Source organism: Myxine glutinosa, chromosome 1 (genome assembly GCF_964187855.1).
Source record: "Myxine glutinosa chromosome 1, kmMyxGlut1.1, whole genome shotgun sequence".
In the NCBI taxonomy this organism is placed as follows: domain Eukaryota; kingdom Metazoa; phylum Chordata; class Myxini; order Myxiniformes; family Myxinidae; genus Myxine; species Myxine glutinosa.
In genome coordinates, this window is record NC_136261.1 from 282820071 (window position 1) to 282842128 (window position 22058).

Here is a 22058-nt window from a genome sequence, read left to right on the forward strand (position 1 = left end):
TATACGTCCTAGATCGTAACAGGTGCAGCAGGTAGCGAGCGCACGACACCTGGTCATTGGGCTGTCTCGTCTGTGGGTTCGATTCCAACCCGACCCGTGCTTCATCGACAGGGCGTCGCGACAGTCGCCCCTGTGGATGTTAAGCCGGGTGTCCTGTCTGCTAGCATTAGTTGGTAGACGTTAAGGTATCGAAATCGTCTTTAATTTTATATACAAAGAGGAGGTGAGTTATCGCCAGCAATCTGAACAAACCACAAATCATTTCTGCCTCAGAGTATACCTGCATATTTAACGGGGAGTACTGCATCAGCGAATTGTTCGCGCCTCGACAAAAATGATGCAACATGCAGCCGGAATCGATATATCCGCCCGGATTCAGGCCCGGGCCACCATAATCCGACCCACCTTTCTTGTTGCGTCGCTTGGGAGAACCTAGGCCTGGGCTTTCACGACTCAGCTGCCCAGGCCTGTCATTCGACTAGTTACGGCAGGGATTTGTAATTCGTTCAGGATGCCGGAGATAACTTGCCTAATCCTTGCAAAGGACACCGTGGAGGTCTTTAACGGCCACCGACTAATTCTGATAGATGTGTCACATTGATGAATCTCCCTGCCGGTGAACAAAATTAAATAAATACAGGACTGCGTGTGTGTGTGTGTGTGTGTGTGTGTGTGTGTGTGTGTGTGTGTGTGTGTGTGTGTGTGTGTGTGTGTGTGTGTGTGTGTGTGTGTGTGTGTGTGTGTGTGTATATATATATATATACAGTATATATATATATATATATACACAGTATATATATATATAAATAAAATTACTATCTATCTATAATTCCAGTAATCTCTGTCTGTCTGTCTGTACGTCTGTACGTTTGTCTGTGACCGCTGTTTCTCGACAACCACGGGTCCGATATACTTTTAACTTGCCAGGTATATTGCTGGGGACCCGAGGATGTGCCTTTTCAAGGTTTCATATTAATCGGACAATTACTTACCGAGCTATGTCCAAAAAACGATTCAACCAATCAGAGAGCAGCGAACGATCGCGTGTGCCGAACGTGGCGGGCACACTCTGCCTCGGATGGCACATTTGACAGCGTATTCATTTATTTCACGTTTGCAAACTATGTTGGCGTTAAACTATGTTTTACAACTAATAAAAACGAATTTGCGATTCATTCGCTTTCCTGCGCGTTTGTGCACGCGATGGCGATTTCTTTACCAAACTCCGGAAGCCGTTCGCTTTGGACCAAACCATTGCATGTAAATAGAGGGGGGGGATTGTCACCACTCGCAAGCCGTTCGCTTTGGACCAAACCATTTCATGTAAATAGAGGGGGGGGATATAATTTTAGATATAGATATAGTACGGGCATGCCCTAGTATATATAATTACTATATACAGACTTGGCATTTAATATGGAATTTTTTTTTCTTCTTGACTTGGGTTTACTTTATGAACTCAGTATATCAATCTGGTGAGTTTCTTTTACAATTTGGTGATTTATTTGTTAAAAGAACCATGTCACTGATTGTCTGTCGCAGCAAGAAGTCAACAACAGGATTATATCACAGGTGGCGTGGCAAAATGTACGGACAGGTGCATTTGACGATTGGCTTCACAGTCGGGTATACAAGGGTTGTTGCGTTCTGTATTAGTGGAAAACAACTGCTGCACGTCTCCAAAAGTTATTGCCGCTTCCTCTGGAGATGGTCCGTCCACTCGACAATGCTGTTTGTCATGGAGTGGTGGCTTTACGAAATTACGGCATGAAAGAGCGTGCTATTGCTCGGCAGTATGGCATCACTCAAGGTCAGGCATCAAAGATCCTGAAACGAAATGCTCAGAGGGGTGTCCCTACTCCAATACCGAGGCCAGGACGTCCATGCAGAACCACAAGGAGGGATGATCGCCAGCTGCACCGGTTAGTCCGCAATGGCCGTCCCAAGTCAGCTAATCGGCTTAGGGCTGAGTGGCAGCAACTGACAAATGTGCCTGTATCCAGAAGGCTAGTCAACCAACGACTGGTTCAAGCAGGCTACCGTGCCAGGCGTCCCCTGAGAAAGCCACGCCTGACCAGACAACACCGCCAGCGCCGATTGCAGTGGGCCAGAGAGCACCGTCATTGGCAGCCAGGACACTGGAATCACGTGATCTTCAGTGACGAGTCTAGATTTCTGATCTATCGTCAAGATGGCCACGTCTGAGTGCGCAGACAAGTGCATGAAGCCTACAACAAAGATTGTATAGTGCCAAGAGTCCAAGCTGGAGGTGGTGGGGTGACCATTTGGGCTGCTTTTCATGCAGGGGGCAAAACTGACCTGGTTGTTCTGAATGGAAACCTGAACTAGTTCAAGTACAGGGCCATTCTGGAAGAAACATTGCTTCCATTTCCTCGTGCAGGCTTTCGAGGAAACTGTCTTCCAAGATGACAATGCACGGCCTCATCGTGCTCGCATGATCCAACACTTTCTTGCTGACCGTGGTGTAGAGATATGGAGTGGCCTGCCATGTCCCCGGATATGAATCCGATAGAGAACTTATGGGCAGAATTAACGCGTCAAATCGACCACTTGGACCAGCAGCCAACTTCTGTGCGTGAATTGCAGCAGGCTATTGTCACTGCATGGCAAGCGATTCCTGTCCAAACCTTGGCAAATCTCGTGAACAGCATGCCTCAACGTGTACGTGCTCTCCTGAATGCTCGTGGGGGTTACACGAAGTACTGAACTGTAATTTTACTGTCCGTAATCCCAGTCGTCATTTAACTTTTGTTTTTGTTAAAAAAATTTTGGGTAATGTGCAAAATAAAGAGATACTTCTGGAAAACGTACAGAAGTTTAACACAGTACTGTCCATGAATTGAGTTCGATATCAGTTTACATCACTTTCAAGGATCAATTTATTTGTTTCGAAATGTCAAATGTGGTTTTTGTTTCTTTTAAAGGTCACATTAACAAAATCTAGAATGATTTCAACATAATTCCAATGAACTTTTGGTTCTAAGACATCTTGAAAAGTAAGTTCACCCCCACAAAAAAAAAAATCCATATTAAATGCCAAGTCTGTATATATAATTACCATATATATATTGTTACGGACGCGGTTTAGATGTTATTTTGACCGAGCGGTGGTGTATTACCGCGACCTAACAGTTATTCCCCGACTAGACCCCGATTCCACCCAGACATTGACCAAATCGCGCTATGCTAAATCAATGATGGAAAGGACACAACGACTGGGATAGATGAAACGACACAAGGGGTACAGTTCTCAAGACCTCCGGAGGAGGATATAATTACAGTGGTGGAGAAAAGGGGTAGATTACAAGGTAGTGAGGTAAAGACACAGAAGAGATAGGCACTTAATTACAGTCTTATCTTATCCCAGACAGACCACAGACAAACGGAACAAGGCTGACTTACACAGGGATTGATGGCAGGGAAGGACAAGTAGTTCGATAGCACAAGGTGCACCTTGGCTCGGGGACAGGATCAAGCACGGTCCAAGAGATGCGGGGAGGCCTCACAGCGCTCGGAGGGTACGTCTTGCTTGCTCCAAGCTCAGCGCGCATCTGACGTCACCTCCCTCTTCCTGCGCATGCTCAGCGGGGAGTGACACGCCCTCGGCTGGTTGGCTCCGCCCCCCTGGGGCCGGTCCGCCGCTTCCATTGGGTGCGGGGGTTACCGGGCTCCGCCCTTGATGAGGAGCTGACAGGGAGCCCCTATTTGGTAACCCCGTCGAGCACATGTTCGATGGCGGCTCGTTGGGAAGGCCTCGTGCCCTCCCAACACCCCCTACCAACCAAGCCGGAGTGAGGACGCGCACTCCCTGTGCACGCCGCTGCCGTTGCTGTTGTTGTTGTTGCTGAACCGTGAGGAAGAGCTGCGGGGAGGTATTGGGAGGTCCTAAACTTCCTAACGGTGCCATACAATCACATTCTGGTGCAACGAAGGATCAGAATTAATGGAAACGAGTCCTGAACTGACATAGACTAAGAATAACTAGCAAGATATCCTATAGTTGTCTTACATGAGATGCGGTGAACCTGGGCACGACATTTAATGGGGGAAATAGGGGGAGGTCGGGTCTACAGAGTGTTGTTTACAGAAAATGGGACTAGGGAATGGGGGATTGGGGATAGTTGGGAAGTATTGAGGAAATAGGGGAATATTTTCAAGTGGATATGGATGGATGCAAATCCCATATCCGCAACATTGCACCCTTCTCTACCTCGGGGCGTCCCGACCCGATAAATTTTTACCTACTTTAGTGTGGCACTCAGATGTAGTTCCCTCTACTATTAACTCAACCCTGAGTGCGACAGTTTTACAGATGTTCACAAATGAGTAAATATGTCCCCCTGCGACGTTGCACCCTTCTCCTAACAGAAACACACCCACAGAATAACCGAATCGCGGAAAGCATCCTCAAACTAAACATACAGCCGGTAGGGAGCATCATTTATACAAGACTACACTGATATTTACACTACGATCCAGGACCTGTTCTTTGAGGAACACATGCAGATGTTATGCATAGGGAGAGCACGCATGCCAGCATCGATACACCAACCCACGAGTGCCCTGTGGCCCTACGGCCTTTAATACTGTGCAGAGCACCCCATCCAAGCACCAAAAGCACCACCCCATTACGCACAGTCAGCACCATCCGGTGCACCAATAAAGTGTTCATAAAAATGCACAATTAAGTGTCCATGGTCACCGGTGGTGTCGCAGCCGGCCGATGTTCTGCCGCTGGTCTTGCCTTCATGGAGTGCACTTGGCCTTCTGGCTTCTTTAGAAATAAAGAAAGGCGCCAACCGCGTCCATTTCTGAATTGTGGCCGTCAGGGGGGCCAACTAAAAGTGGTTCACCTGTATGGCATAGGTGCCACGTTGACCCAGAGGTCCATCCACGGGTGGTGCTTGACCGCAAAAGAACTGCGGTCCATTGTGGGCGGCCACAAAAATTGCGGTCCATATGGTGTATCGATCCAGGCAGCAAGCAGCGGAAGTACAGGCCCACAACTGCGGAGCCAGTACCTCTCTCTCCTCTCTCTCTGCCCCAAAGCCAGATCCTCGGAGGTGGGAGACAAAAGAAGACAAGTGAGTAAGGTGGTAAGGGCGCAAAAGTGCACGCAATTCAAGGTAATGCACACTGGGGGCACATGGGAACCAGGTGAGACAGGTACGTTCCTACCGTACGCCCCCCCCCCCCCACCAGGTAACCTACATTGCCCCTCCCTTACCCCTTACTGTATCCACAAAACACAACACTACCCATAAACATCTACTTTACACATCAACAAACGTCCCTACTGTCTTCCCCGTTCCTCCCATAAACCAAATTCGTCTTCTCTCCCTCCTAACCAATCAAATTTGCCATTTCCAACTCTCATCAACATTTGCCATCTCCAACTCAACATCAAAATTTGCCATCACCAATTCATCATCAGTCCCTCCTAAGGAGGGAGAGATGGAATCACCCCAATGTCTCATCCACGTCGTGATGCGTCTCACAAATCCACACAGCAATTCTCCTTTCCTGCAACACAGAACAAAGGAACACAGGTGTGGAGTCATCATCACCACCTCAGGTAAGTGGCTGCGTATGGTGCGACAGGTTCATCAATCCTAACTATTTCCTAAATGACTTTAACAACTTTACATTACCCGGGGTCTTTCTCCTGCCAAAGCATTGGCCCTCTTACACTATGGGTTCTAAAAACCAATTCCCATTGACCAAACTGTGGTGCTTCTCAATTTGGGGTCTCACTCCCCCGATTCATCTCCCGGTGCCCTTGCACAATTTCTGGGCTGGGGCGTGTAGCTCTCCCAGCTGGTCCGCTCACCTGCACACCTCCACCACTGTTGTTGCCTACCGAGCTCACCTGCTCCTCACCCTAACCTAACTAACTGGGGAAGGCCCTCTCGCACTCTCACCCCCTCAGTGCCCTCTCTGGCACGGGCTGCCCGATCCACACCCGGGATCCTCAGGCACCCAATGACACTAACGGCTCCCAGAGCCCACCTGCGGCCTCACCTGGCCGACATCCTCACAGTGGTGGAGTGCCCAAACCAACTACACACACTAACAGGCTACACGCCCAGCCATTTCCACAACACTAATGCACCCATCCAATCATCATTCTTCCACCCGCACCACAGATGCCAATATCCAACCACAATTTACCTATACCCTCTACCTAACACTTACACTACCCGCCCCGGGTACTCGTGAAAGGGGTCCACTCTTCCCCCATCCACACCTTCGCACCATGCACACCACTCCGTACCACTTACTCCAACTCTCTCCACACCACTCATTCCAATACTCCATGTATTCCACACACCTGTACTTGCACACCTGTGCTCTCATACTTGGTGCCGCCTGCACCCTTCTCTCCCCCAAGCGCATTCGCGCTGATCCACAACACTCACTACTCATACACTGCTCCACACACCTGTCCAGTTCTCACACAGCATCATGTCATCTAACTACTCCCCTCTGAAACTTGTGCTTCCCAGTCGTCCCTTTAAACTATTGCGCTCCCTCTTCATTATCATCCACTCTAATCTACCTGCGTCCCCACTACAGGTATCCTTGTCACTAACTAATCTTAACGTCACCTAATGTCATCTTCGCTAGGTCCCTACACACAATATCCTAACCCACCCGGGCTAGTTTTCACTGCCATACACCCCATAATCTATAGCGCATCTGCCCCCAATTGTGAGGGATGACAGAGTTGCCATCCCACCACATCGGGCATCTCCCACTACCAATTTTGCACATCAAATTTCAACAAATCAAAAATTTGCCAATCACTACCCATCATCTGCCAATCATTACTGCCAATCCTTTGCCAATCATCAAATTTTGTTTTTCTAATTTCGGGGCCAAAACACTATCCTCGTCATTACAGTCTACTTACTAATGCCTCTCGGTGCGCCAATTCACTTCTAAAGCTCGGCTTCGTACATCCAAGCCATGAATGCGGGTTGTTTGGTGCCAGCGGCTGGATACGTCCCGCATTCGGTGCAGGGAAGGAGGTTTACCCGGGCCGAGGTTCCACGCACCATCTCGGCATGGAGCCATCCCATGGCCCGATCTCGACCTGCCGGAACGTCTCAATAAAAAGTGGTCGCCATGACGACCCTTCCTATCGGGCTGCCCGCTCCGCCTAGTGGAGCCCGGACGCGGCCGTTCCAAGCGAGGCACAGCGTGGATCGCGTACGGCGGTCCTTTCAAACCCGCCGTGGCTCGGATCCCCGCTGGTTCTCGCGGCACGCGAAGCCCGGCACGCACCGAGGGCCCGATTCGGCTAACTGTTGTTCTAACCGCTAACCCGGTTACCGTCGATGCCTCACCTGCATGCTTACACGCATACGCTACCCCTTTCACCCTCACTGAGCTCGATGCTCCAACGCCGCCCGTACACCCCGCAGCCCATTCCTTGCTCATACATCCAGCTGTCTCCCTGCTCGTCATTGCACCTTCTCTTACACACCCAGGTACACTCATTCCACTCACAGACTTGGTCACACACCTGACCACCGAACACCTTTGCACACATTCGTCGCTCGCACACCTCACCAACACACCTCTTCGCGCCCCCTCCTCGGTCACCTCCTCTGTGACAATCACAGGTGTGCTTTCACTCGCACACCCAACCACGTGCCTCACGACCAACTCAAGTGTGCATTCCCACACACGCTCTACCATTCCAGGTGTGCATCCTTCCTCACCTGTCACAACCAACTCACGCTCCGTGTCACTCTTACTACTCTCACCTCCACTCTTGACAGCGCACTCACCCTTACTCTCGACAGCGCACTCTTTCCTCATGCACCCGTCCGTTACACACCTTTCTCGCGCACACTCTCCCATTACACCCTCTGTAACACTCACCACAGGTGTGCATTCTTCCTTACTTTTGACAGCGCACTCTTTCCTCATGCACCCGTCCGTTACACACCTTGCTCGCGCATCCTCTCCCGTTACATCCTCTGTAACACTCACCACAGGCGTGCATTCTTCCGTTACATCCTCTGTAACACTCCTCACTACGCGCTTCCATGTGCTCCCTCGCACACGCGCTACGACCGACTCACTCTCGACAGCACCCTCACTCCTTGGCACGCACTTTTTCCTCACACACCCCAGAGTCGGACTTTCTCGCACACCTCCTTTTTCGCACACCAGACCTGTCGCACACTTCACCAACGGCCTCTCACGAACACCCGGGTCCATCTCGACCCCCAAGCTCATTAAATCACCTGGCGCATCATACGCACGACCATATTGGTCACCACTTACACCGGGTCCTCTTTCTCTTCGCTTCTCCTCCATCACCTGCGAATCCCTCATCCGGTTAATGAGCACATCATCACGATCCGAACACAGACTTTGGACCAATTCTTTTACTTCCTCCCTTATCTCTTTCTTATCCCCTCTCCGTCGCTTCTTAATTTCGCTTACCCCTTCTTCCACTTCTTCTAATTTCTGCTTCACCTCTTTTATTTCCCGGTGCGTCTCCTCAAGCTCGTCCTCTAAGGCCACCTTGACCGTTTCTATGTGCGTCCTCACCTGCCGGTCCTTCATCTCCATTACCTCTGTCACCTCGTCCAACCTCATTGTCAGTCCCTCACGTACCATCTGACACTCTTTTTTAATTACCCCTACGTCCTTTTTCATCTCCTTCTGTGTCGATTTTAAACCCTCTATTACCGCTGTGTTCTTCTTTACCTGGTCCCCCAACTCCTTTTGTCCCACTGTCAGTTGTTCTACTCCCAGCGTCAACTCCTCTATACCACCTTGCAATTTTACAGTCCCCTTTCTCACCTCCTTCTCCATGCGCTCCTTACAGTGCTACAGTGCTTCGCGAACTCCTCCGACCTCCTCACTCACACCTCTTCTGATCTCCTCTCCCATCACTTGCATCTCCTGCCCAGATGCCACCCTCATCTGCTCCATTTCCTCCCTGTGAGCATCCAATTTAGTTTCTACCCCCATTCTGACCCCCTCTATCTGCTGCCCCATTTTTTTAACTTCCCTTTCCGCTTGGTCCCTCATGTCCCTCAATTTGCCTTCCATACTGTTTTCTAACCCCTCTAACCCCTTTTTCATCCCTTCCATTTGATTCTCTTGAGCGGCCAATTCTGTTTTCTACCCCCGTTAACCCCTCCTGTATTTCCCCTAATCTATTGTCTAATCCCTCTATTCTACTCCCTAACCCTCCGATCTGGGCCCCCATGTCATTCCTTAAACCCCCGATCTGGTTTCCCATGTCATCCCTCAATTTCTCGCTATTGGACCCCATCCTTTGTTCTAACCGTTCCCCCATTTCTCCCATTTTGCCCCCCATTCTGTCCCCCAATCGCTCACTATCAGCCCTCATTTGCTCACTCTGAGCATCCATCCGGTTCCCCATTACCCCCATCATTCTGCTTTCCATTTCTTCGCTATTCTTGTCCATAAGGGTCTTCATTTGTATAAAAAAAAGGTTCACATCCACCAACGGCGCTGCTACGGTCGCGGGCGCGGTCGCCGTAGCCATGTGCGAGGCGCCCTTTTGCGCGCCCGTAACCTCGTGCACGAGGACGCCATTTTGCGAAACTGCCGCCCTCACTGCTTCGCTCTCCTCATGTCCCTCAATTTGGTCCTGGACCGACCCTGCCTCACTCTCCTCTACCGGAACCCAGCCGTCTTGATCTCCCATAGCGCGACTTTCAAAATTCGGGGTTTTTTTTGTAAAACAAAATCAAATTTCGGTGACTTTATAATTTTGACCAAATTTTTTTCTAGATGTTTTTTTTAAAATTTGGTTCGGGCCTCGAATCTCACTCCTCGACACCAATTGTTACGGACGCGGTTTAGATGTTATTTTGACCGAGCGGTGGTGTATTACCGCGACCTAACAGTTATTCCCCGACTAGACCCCGATTCCACCCAGACGTTGACCAAATCGCGCTATGCTAAATCAATGATGGAAAGGACACAACGACTGGGATAGATGAAACGACGCAAGGGGTACAGTTCTCAAGACCTCCGGAGGAGGATATAATTACAGTGGTGGAGAAAAGGGGTAGATTACAAGGTAGTGAGGTAAAGACACAGAAGAGATAGGCACTTAATTACAGTCTTATCTTAGCCCAGACAGACCACAGACAAACGGAACAAGGCTGACTTACACAGGGATTGATGGCAGGGAAGGACAGGTAGTTCGATAGCACAAGGTGCACCTTGGCTCGGGGACAGGATCAAGCACGGTCCAAGAGATGCGGGGAGGCCTCACAGCGCTCGGAGGGTACGTCTTGCTTGCTCCAAGCTCAGCGCGCATCTGACATCACCTCCCTCTTCCTGCGCATGCTCAGCGGGGAGTGACACGCCCTCGGCTGGTTGGCTCCGCCCCCCTGGGGCCGGTCCGCCGCTTCCATTGGGTGCGGGGGTTACCGGGCTCCGCCCTTGACGAGGAGCTGACAGGGAGCCCCTATTTGGTAACCCCGTCGAGCACATGTTCGATGGCGGCTCGTTGGGAAGGCCTCGTGCCCTCCCAACACCCCCTACCAACCAAGCCGGAGTGAGGACGCGCACTCCCTGTGCACGCCGCTGCCGTTGCTGTTGTTGTTGTTGTTGTTGCTGAACCGTGAGGAAGAGCTGCGGGGAGGTATTGGGAGGTCCTAAACTTCCTAACGGTGCCATACAATCACATTCTGGTGCAACGAAGGGTCAGAATTAATGGAAACGAGTCCTTAACTGACATAGACGAAGAATAACTAGCAAGATGTCCTATAGTTGTCTTACATGAGATGCGGTGAACCTGGGCACGACATTTAATGGGGGAAATAGGGGGAGGTCGGGTCTACAGAGTGTTGTTTACAGAAAATGGGACTAGGGAATGGGGGATTGGGGATAGTTGGGAAGTATTGAGGAAATAGGGGAATATTTACAAGCGGATATGGATGGATGCAAATCCCATATCCGCAACAATCTATCTATAATTCCAGTAATCTCTGTGTGTATGTTTGTATGTTTGTATGTTTGTATGTTTGTATGTATGTATGTATGTTTGTCTGTGACCGCTGTTTCTCGACAACTACCGGTCCGATATACTTGAAACTTGCCAGGTATATTGCTGGGGACCCGAGGATGTGCCTTTTCAAGGTTTCATATTAATCGGAGAAGTAGTTACCGAGCTATGTCCAAAAAACGATTCAACCAATCAGAGAGCAGCGAGCTATCACGTGTGCCGAACGTGGCGAACAGACTCTGCCTCGGACGGCACATTTGAGAGCGTATTCATTTATTTCACGTTGGAAAACTATGTTGCCGTTAAACTATGTTTTAAAACGAATTAAAACTAATTTGCGATTCATCGTAACTGCGATTTGCGACCTTCCGGACAGTGAAGACTTCACTTCCGGCAGCCAATCACAGAACGCTTTGTTGCGTAGGCGTGGCCGATGTGAGAGCGAGCCGAGCCCAGCGCGTGCGCCATTACGGTTCGTAATTCGATTTCTTCCGGAGAAAATAATAATTTCTCGATTTCTTATGCGCATTATTTCTCCCAATTCAGTCAGAGCGAAGGGCGGAAGCGAAGAGCATTGTTTTTTTTGTTTACGGGCGTACGGGCGGGGTAGAGCGTACGGGTAGCGTTTTTTTTTTTTTTTGGCAAGGAACGGGCACCCACGTACGGGCATGCCCTAGTATATATAATTACTATATATATATATAATTACCATATATATATATATATATATATATATATATATATATATATAAAATTACCATATATATAAAATTACCACATATCTATATATATAAAACACAGTGTGTGTGTGTGTGTGTGTGTGTGTGTGTGTGTGTGTGTGTGTGTGTGTAATGTTACCGATAGACTCCTAAACGGAGAGGCTTACGTGCTTGATATTTGGCATAGACATGGCCATTGAGCGTGGGACGAACATGGCCGAACTCAAAATATTTGACGATCCATATTTTTTATTCATATTTACCTCAGCGCATTTCAGCGCACGGCATCAACGGAATCAGAGCAGGTGGGCGCTGATTCGCTCAGAGCGATCACGTGATGACGCTATGACGCTATGAACGATATGACGCTATGAACGCTATGACACTATGAACGATATGACGCTATGAAAAAACAAGTACAAAAAGTTTTAATTAAAACAAAAGCCGCGTCGATGTTACACAATGCCTAGATGCAGCTGTGCCTATAACGTCGATGTTATAGGCACAGGACATTCCTATTGATTCGATTACTTGATGTTATTTTTGTGCAAAGTGAAAATATATCTCGGCAATTTCCCGTGTGGCGACGAATTTTTAATATATCTCGGCATTTTCCCATCTGTTATTTCAGGCGGTGTATGACTGACCATGCCGAGATTAAAAAAAAAAAAATCTCGGCAATTTCCCGTGTGTGGCGACACGTGAACGAAGCTATGCTCCTCTCTCCACATTATTGGGACGACGTATAAATTAAATATTTCATCGTGACGATTGTCATCAAATGGACGAATTTTTAATATATCTCGGCATTTTCCCGTCTGTTATTTCAGGCGGTGTATGACTGACCATGCCGCGATTTAAAAAATATATATCTCGGCAATTTCCCGTGTGTGGCGACACGTGAACGAAGCTATGCTCCTCTCTCCACATTATTGTGACGACGTATAAATTAAATATTTCATCGTGACCATTGTCATCAAATGGACGAATTTTTAATATATCTCGGCATTTTCCCGTCTGTTATTTCGGGCGGTGTATGACTGACCATGCCGCGATTTAAACAAAATATATATATCTCGGCATTTTCCCGTCTCTTATTTCGGGCGGTGTATGACTGACCATGCCGCGATTTAAAAAAAAAAAATCTCAATGGACTTGAAGTTACAGGCCTTTGAGAATTCATTTCGTTCTATAAAGGGCAACTTTCATCGGATTTTCTTCCCGTTTTTTTTTTCAACCGAGTCTAAAACTATGTTAGCGACTGTGAAAAATGAAATGATATATCGAATTTGATTTGAAATAAAACTGTGTGAGAGAGGAAGACACCACGGGCCTACAAAACAGGCCTCAAAGCTATGCGAGTTAATAAAATGGTGGATATTTGTTTATATGAAGCCTCTCCCACAATGGGTGGAGCTATGGTTCCCAGAATGGGTGGAGCTTTGAGGTTTTGTCTTCTCTGCAAGAACAAGAAGAAGAACAAGAACAACAACAACAACCGCAGAGGGCACTCTATGACCAGCGTCTTGCGACGCGGCTAAAAAATCGCTATGACGCTATGAAACGCGATGACGCTATGAACGATATGACGCTATGACGCTATGAAAAAAAAAATCGCTCCCCCCCCCCCCCCCCGTTCCCCTCCCCCCACCCTCCCCGTTCCCAGCCTATATATAATTACTGTATATATATATATAATTACTATATATATAATTACTATATATAGCCTATATATAATTACTATATATATAATTACTATATATAGCCTATATATAATTACTATATATAGCCTATATATAATTACTATCTATCTATAATTCCATTAATCTCTGTGTGTATGTGTGTTTGTATGTGTGTATGTGTGTATGTTTGTCTGTGACCGCTGTTTCTCGACAACTACCGGTCCGATATACTTGAAACTTGCCAGGTATATTGCTGGGGACCCGAGGATGTGCCTTTTCAAGGTTTGAAATTAATCGGACAAGTAGTTACCGAGCTATGGCGATTTCTTTACCAAACACCGCAAGCCGTTCGCTTTGGACCAAACCATTTCATGTAAATAGAGGGGGGGGGTTCTGTGGTCGTTGCGAATGGACCAAACCATTCATGTAAATAGAGGGGGGGGTTCTGTGGTCGTTACTGCCACGTGGTTTCAAAGTTTTTTTTTGTTGTTGTTGTTTGCACGCATGTTTTTTTGCACCCACGTACGGGCACGCCCTAGGATGTTTACACACACACACCCCTACACAAATTTTTTTTTTTTTTTTTTTTTGGCAAGGAACGGGCACCCACGTACGGGCACGTCCTAGCTTATATATAGTACGGGCATGCCCTAGTATATATAATTACTATATATAGCCTATATATAATTACTATATATATAATTACTATATATATATATAATTACTATATATATAATTACTATATATAGCCTATATATAATTACTGTATATATATATAATGTTAATGACTATATATATAATTACTATATATAGCCGATATATAATTACTATATATATAATTACTATATATAGCCTATATATAATTACTATATATATAATTACTATATATAGCCTATATATAATTGCTGTATATCTATCTATAATTCCATTAATCTCTGTGTGTATGTGTGTATGTGTGTATGTGTGTATGTGTGTATGTGTGTATGTGTGTTTGTATGTTTGTCTGTGACCGCTGTTTCTCGACAACCACGGGTCCGATATACTTTAAACTTGCCAGGTATATTGCTGGGGACCCGAGGATGTGCCTTTTCAAGGTTTGAAATTAATCGGACAAGTACTTACCGAGCTATGGCGATTTAGCCGTTCGCCGTTCGCTTTGGCGTTGCGAATGGACCAAACCATTGCATGTAAATAGAGGGGGGGGGTTCTGTGGTCGTTGCGAATGGACCAAACCATTCATGTAAATAGAGGGGGGGGGGGGTTCTGTGGTCGTTACTGCCACGTGGTTTCAAAGTTTTTTTTTGTTGTTGTTGTTTGCACGCATGTTTTTTTGCACCCACGTACGGGCACGCCCTAGGATGTTTACACACACACACCCCTACACAAATTTTTTTTTTTTTTTGGCAAGGAACGGGCACCCACGTACGGGCACGTCCTAGCTTATATATAGTACGGGCATGCCCTAGTATATATAATTACTATATATATAAACTGTATGAGGAAACGCCGGAACCCACCCAAAAGAAACCGATCACGTGGTAGTCGGTAAAATTTTATGAATGATTTGAGAAATGTCCATTCGTCACGTCTCGGGATTCTCGGGCACTCACCGTATGTGTTTATATTTTATTTCGCGTCACGTTGCGAGACGGACGAGAGCTCAAAGGAAAACCACCTGTAATGTAAGGTTTACAGCGACATGGTGATGACGTTGATGCTGATCTATGACGTGGCTCGGAACCGGGCGCTTGCAGTGAGCGACGTTCGTGGAGGATCGCAAACTGTCACAAAAATTGCGCAACTCAACAGCGATTTGCTGGTTGGACTTGGACCGGAAACCACAATGTATATATATCGAGTGTCATTTCCGCAATTGTCAAACTTCCTACTGAATTTTCCCGAAACGCCAAAATGATTAAAATATACTTTTTATTGTAATTGATCTTTCATTTACTCTAAGGCTCATTGGGAACACTCGTGAGGAAAACTCACAGCCAATGTATTTCCTTTACTTGCGTTCAAGAGGTATGGAAGCACTCATCTATTTATTACGTAGGCAAATATGACGGCACATATCTCGATGGCCCGATCTGAATGATCTCGATGGCCCGACCTGAATTATCTCGATGGTCCGATCCACTTATCCCGATCTGAATTATCTCGATGGCCCGATCTGAATTATCTCGATGGTCCGATCCACTTATCCCGATCTGAATTATCTCGATGGCCCGATCTGAATTATCCCGATGGCCCGATCTGAATTACCCCGATGGCCCGATCTGAATTATCCCGATGGCCCGATCTGAATTATCCCGATGGCCCGATCTGAATTATCCCGATGGCCCGATCTGAATTATCTCGATGGTCCGATCCACTTATCCCGATGGCCCGATCTGAATTATCTCGATGGCCCGATCCGAATTATCTGGATGGCCCGATCCGAATTATCTGGATGGCCCGATCTGAATTATCTGGATGGCCCGATCTGAATTATCTGGATGGCCCGATCTGAATTATCTGGATGGCCCGATCTGAATTATCTGGATAGCCCAATCTGTATTATCCCGATGGCCCGATCTGAATGATATCGATGGCCCAATCTGAATTATCCCAATGGCCCGATCTGAATTATCCCGATCTGAATTATCTCGATGGCCTGATCTGAATTATCCCGATGGCCCGATCTGAATTATCCCGATCTGAATTATCCCAATGGCCCGATCTGAATTATCTCGATGGCCCGATATTAATTATCTCGATGGCCCGATATGAATTATCTCGATGGCCCGATCTGAATTATCTCGATGGCCCGATCTGAATTATCCCGATGGCCCGATCTGAATTATCTGGATGGCCCAATGTGAATTATCCCGATGGCCCGATCTGAATTATCCAGATCTGAATTATCTCGATGGCCTGATCTGAATTATCCCGATGGCCCGATCTGAATTATCTCGATGGCCTGATCTGAATTATCCCGATCTGAATTATCCCGATGGCCCGATCTGAATTATCTCGATGGCCCGATCTGAATTATCCCGATCTGAATGATCTCGATGGCCCAATCTGAATGATCTCGATGGCCCAATCTGAATGATCTCGATGGCCCAATCTGAATGATCTCGATGGCCCAATCTGAATGATCTCGATGGCCCAATCTGAATGATCTCGATGGCCCAATCTGAATTATCTCAATGGCCCAATCTGAATTATCTCAATGGCCCAATCTGAATTATCTCAATGGCCCGATCCTCTTATCCCGATCAGGTTGAGTATCAGGTTGAGTATCAGGGAGTATCACGCTTGAGTTGGTGGTGAAGCACGTGATTCGGTGTGCAGGTGAGTGCACACCCGTGGTTGTCACAGAGGATGTGACCGAGGAGTGGGCGCGAAGAGGTGTGTTGGTGAGGTGTACGAACGACGAGTGTGTGCCAAGGTGTGCGGTGGTCAGGTGTGTGACGAAGTCTATGAGTGTACCTGGGGGGTGTGTAAGAGAAGGTGCAATGACGAAGAGTATGGAGACAGCTGGATCCGCAACAATATTATCTTATTGTGAGGCAACTATACTGCCATTTTCAGCAATCTCTTGAAAAATACACAAACCCATGCTTTATATACACTTGTTTGTGTCTGTACCATTATTTCCATATCAGGGTGGGTGTTGAGTATCAAGTGAGTATCACTATCAGCACTCACGCTTTTCGCTTCAGGAGCGCAGGGTAACAAGTACAGAACTTCATCCGATCAAGATGAAATTTATTGAGCGTCATCTGGGGATAAATTGGTGGATCCCCTCTCCCCCCTCCCACCCCTCCCATCCCTCACCCGCCCCATCCCCCCCTCTTCTCTCCTCTCCCCCTCCCCCTCCTGGGAAATGGCCCGATCCACTTATCAGCATCAGACATTGAACTTCTCTTCTCTTACTTCAAAGCTTCCTTTACTTACTCAAAGCTTACTTATTGCTTCAAAGCTTCCTTTCTCTCTCCATTCATCCAGAGATATGAACCGTCATCCCAGTGTTTCACAGGCAGGGTGATTCATCAATGTGTGTGCCAGACGGAAGCCAAACAGTTCAATCTTGGTTTCATCAGACCACAGAATCTTGTTTCTCACAGTCTGAGAGTCCTTTAGGTGCTTTTTGGCAAACTTCAAGCGGGCTTTCATGTGTCTTTCACTGAGGAGAGGCTTCCACAGTCTGACCACTCTGCCATAAAGCCCAGATCGGTGGTGTGTTGCAGTGATGGTTGTCCTTCTGGAGGTTTCTCCCATATCCACACAGGATCTCTGGAGCTCAGCCAGAGTGACCATCGGGTTCTTGGTCACCTCTCTTACCAAGGCCCTTCTCCCCCAATTGCTCAGTTTGGCCAGGTGGCCAGCTCTAGGAAGACTCCTGGTTGTTCCAAACTTCTTCCATTTAAGAATTATGGAGGCCACTGTGCTCTTGGGAACCTTCAATGCAGCAGAAAATTTTTTGTAGGCTTTCCCAGATCTGTGCCTCGACACGATCCTGTCTCTCAGCTCTGCAGGCAGTTCCTTCAACCTCATGGCTTGGTTTTTGCTCTGATATGCATTGTCGGCTGTGAGACCTTATATAGACAGGTGTGTGCCTTTCCAAATCATGTCCAATCAATTGAATTTACCACAGGTGGACTCCAATCAAGGTGTAGAAACATCTCAAAGATGATCAAGAGAAATGGGAGGCACCTGAGCTAAATTTCAAGTGTCATAGCAAAGGGTCTGAATACTTATGTCTATGTGATATTTCAGTTTTTTCTTTTTAATAAATTTGCAAAACTTTCTAAAATCCTGTTTTCTCTTTGTCATTATGGGGTATTGAGTGCAGATTGATGAGGGAAAAAATGATCTTTCTCTCTCTCTCTCTGTCTCTCTGTGTCTGTCTGTCTCTGTCTCTCTCTTATGCAAGGCCACATCTTTAAAGCTACAAACTGTGGGATCATGAGCTACTGGATACGACCGCCAATTCATTCTCACATTTTGCAGTACGCCTTGATTGATTTAATTATTCGGCAAACCAACATTAAACCATGTTGCACTCATAAACTAGAACAGCACTCAGTAGCGTGCATACCTCCGCCAGGCTGACCAGTTTGTTTTGTATCCCACCGATAGGCCAGATCTGGATCCAGACATGAACCAAAATCCAATCGGCTTGTTCTTAACACCAAACCAACTCATCCCCCAAGTTTAGTCATAACTCATCCACAACTTTTTGAAATATCATGTTATTTGCCGGTGTGTGCCCCGGTTTAGAATAGGTACACCGTATCCCTGCGTGTCGTAAGAGGCGACTAAAGGGTTGGCGTCAGGAAGGGCATCCGGCCATAAAAACATTGCCTCATAAAGGAAACCATGATGATCGTGATGGGGCCCGCAAGGCTAACCCTGCTCCAGCAGGGAAAATGGCCTTTAAAAAAGGGGAAAAATATATATATATATATATCGCTTTTCGCCCGATTTCTCAATGGTGAAGGATCACTTAAAAAATTCTCTGATCCAGATCCAGATCTTCACCAAAATCTAATTTCGTCCTTGTCACATGCGCTACCTCTCCGCCAAATTTCGTCGGAATCCGTCCACAACTTTTAGATATCCTGTTCACAGACAGACAAACAGAGGTGAAAACATAATGTCCATCCACCTTCGGTGGTGGAGGTAATAAAAAGCAAGATGGTAACATTAACCACATAATTAACCCAATCGAAGGAATGTTAATGCTCTCTCACATGCTAGATTCGAGCATTAGACTACAAGAGGACATACACACATCAAGTGTGCGTGGGTGTACTTGGGAGGTCAAGAGAGATGAAAAGTGGGAACGTTGGGAAATGTGGAGAAACCTGTTGGGAGAGTTTATGCAAATACTGTTGAGAAAAGGAACACAAACTATACTCGAAAAACACCTTTTTGTCTTTAAAAGAAAACCCACGTTTATTGGTAGACTGTACTGACACTGGCTTCCATTACAAATGTTTTTAAAGAAAATGGTACTTTAAAGACAGCATCTGTGCACTTTTAAACTGCAGCGCACACACTGCTCAGGGCAACAGTGAGAATAATATCACACAAGGGTTGTATACTAGGCCTGCCTGTCATAACGAGGTTTTGGAAATTGAAACGGAATAATAAAAGAGAAGGGGATCGATGAAAAAGACAAATAAGGAAGGACTGTGAGAGGTAATATGGTAAGCAGAGTGAAGAACAGGTAACAAAGGGGAACGTAGGAAGGAAAGAAAAGGAAAAGCAAATATTCAATGAACTTCCAATCTGGCAATAACTACGAGCTTGACATGACATCACGTGTTTAACTCCTGAAATCACATCAAAATGTAACTCGCACACCTCGTTCCACATGACAAGCATGCCATACACATGGATACACGCAGAAACACCTGGCCAAACATCATGGTCGAGGCACTCAACACCAAGTGTGGCCCAGACAGGCCAATGCCCTTTCACTCATTTCTTCTTCTGCACATGGGCACAGTCATATTTCCCACGCACAACCTGGAGCTTTACTCCAGGCAAGTCCTGGGTACGACCGCCCTGCACGAGCACAATGTTGTGCTCTTGCAGGTTGTGTCCCTCGCCGGGCACGTAACACACGGCCTCCTTGCCATTGGAGAGCCGCACTTTCACGCACTTGCGGTTTGCCGAGTTTGGCTTCTTTGGTTTGCGGATCATGGTCTTGAGCACAACACCCTTGAGTTGTGGACGTCCAAAAGTAGGCCCGAGTTTTTTTGGAGGGCGCTTAGGAGGACCGGCACGATGTATTTGGTTCAGCGTGGCCATAAGCCTGTAGGCCTGGCCAACATCATGGCTCAGTAATCCAGGCACGCCTGCTCGCCCGCACGCTGAGTCAAAGATACAGACGTGATTGGCATATTGGTCAAACGATTGGTTAAAAAAAACAATACATATATATATTGTTGGTGAATTACTCCATACAAGGTATGTATGCTACAAGGATGTACACGATATTAAAACTATTAAACAGTAAAAAACATAAGCAGGCTTATTAATTCACAACCCTTCATTCAATTTATGATAGAATGTGATTGTTCACCAACAATGCACCAAATTTTGGAAGATATGATGTGTAATACACGTATTGCATCATTCGTCATCCTTCTTCTAGCCTGGTGTTGGCTTAGCGGTTAGGGTGCCGGCTTGGGATCCTAGAATCCTGGGTTCGAATCTCGGTTGATCGCTGAATTAATGCCAGGGGGGTTGACTCAGCCTGCCATCCTTCCGAGGTCGGCAAATTGAGTACTAGTTCACTGGTAATTCCCTGTGTGTCGCAAGAGGCGACTAACAGGGTTGGAGGCAGGAAGGGCGTCCGGCCGTAAAACATTGCTTCAAAAAGGGGACCACGGTGCCCAAAAAAGGCCAACCCCTGCTCTGCGGGGAAAAATGGCCTCTAAAGGTGGTTCCTCCTCCTCCTCCCTCATCCTTCTACCTCAAATGTAAGTTCAGTTTTGCATTTTCATCTGACGACTGACTCTTAGGTGTTATTGCAAGACTTGTTGGAAAGTGGTTTGACTGTTTAAATGAATTCTCTCAATATCGTGTAAATTGATTTTTTTTTTTTCCACACATCCTCTATGCATCAGTATATAATCTTCTCCTCTTCCTCTTCCTCTTGTGTATAAGAAATTGCAGCTCACAGATAGAAGTCTAAATTGGACAGCCTTGTCACAGCACCGTCTGGTGTTTGGTGGATTGCCCTAAATCCTTCATCAAATTTACAATGTGATGAATAGTCCGATCCAGCTGACCAGTCACGTGCTGAGCTGTCTTTTTGAAATTCCATTTGTGGAGGTGGTGTGATATCCTTGAATGGATATAATTATTAGTATGTATATTGTATATAACATATAAACATATTCAAAGTATTATGATATAATTCAATTTCAATATTAAATATAAACATCGAGATGTAAACCGGCCCCATAAAATTACTTTGTTGTCTACGCATCCGGAGATAATGATCTACAAGATCGCATGCCAAAGTTCCGTCAATGTAGCATATCCGTTCCAGGTTGTGACAGGAGAGAAGTATGATTTTTGTATGACATTCCTCAGTATAAAATGACCAAAACTTTCGTTGAATGATAAGACAGACTGTAGAATTTCAGGACATAGAACATATTGACTTGGATATATGCCAGTGACCAAAGAGTATATACAGCCCATATTTTGATGAGGAAGTCAACTTTAAAAGAACTACTAAGCTGCCTGAATAACCAATTCATTCCTCCACAGACTAAAGAAGTAACACAAAACATTATCAAACACATCATCTCTCTTTAACAGGACAAATTATTCCCAACTTATCATAGAGTCGGCCAGGGAGAGTTTTTGCTCCAAGATCTCACCGGGCCTGGCATTTGACTAAAGCTGGAAGGGATTTTGAATTTGTTCCAGGGTGTCGGTGATAACTCAACTACTCTTCCACTCTTGGCTCACTGACGTCTTCCACTCTCGTAGTCAACATGCGGCACTCAATGGAATACTTTCATCTCCTCTCCCTGTCAAGGCTGGAGTGCCCTGGAGTGTTCTGGGCATAGTCATATTCCTTCATCAATGATCTCTCTGACTTACTGA

General features: G+C 46.5%; 1 protein-coding gene across 4 annotated transcripts in view; it reads right to left on the reverse strand.

The window, feature by feature from the left end:
* LOC137438346 (TNF receptor-associated factor 3) overlaps positions 1–22058 on the reverse strand; it is a 71337-nt gene that overhangs the window by 38561 nt on the left and 10718 nt on the right. Inside the window, exon 1 of one of the 4 annotated variants that reach the window (XM_068133476.2) lies at positions 15044–15246. The exons of 1 other annotated variant lie outside the window; for it this stretch is intronic. The gene's annotated coding sequence lies outside the window, so the exon portion shown is untranslated. Of the gene's footprint in view, positions 71–15043; positions 15247–22058 lie in introns of those variants that run through there. 2 more of the 4 variants (XM_068133480.2, XM_068133473.2) reach the window with 2 other exon arrangements.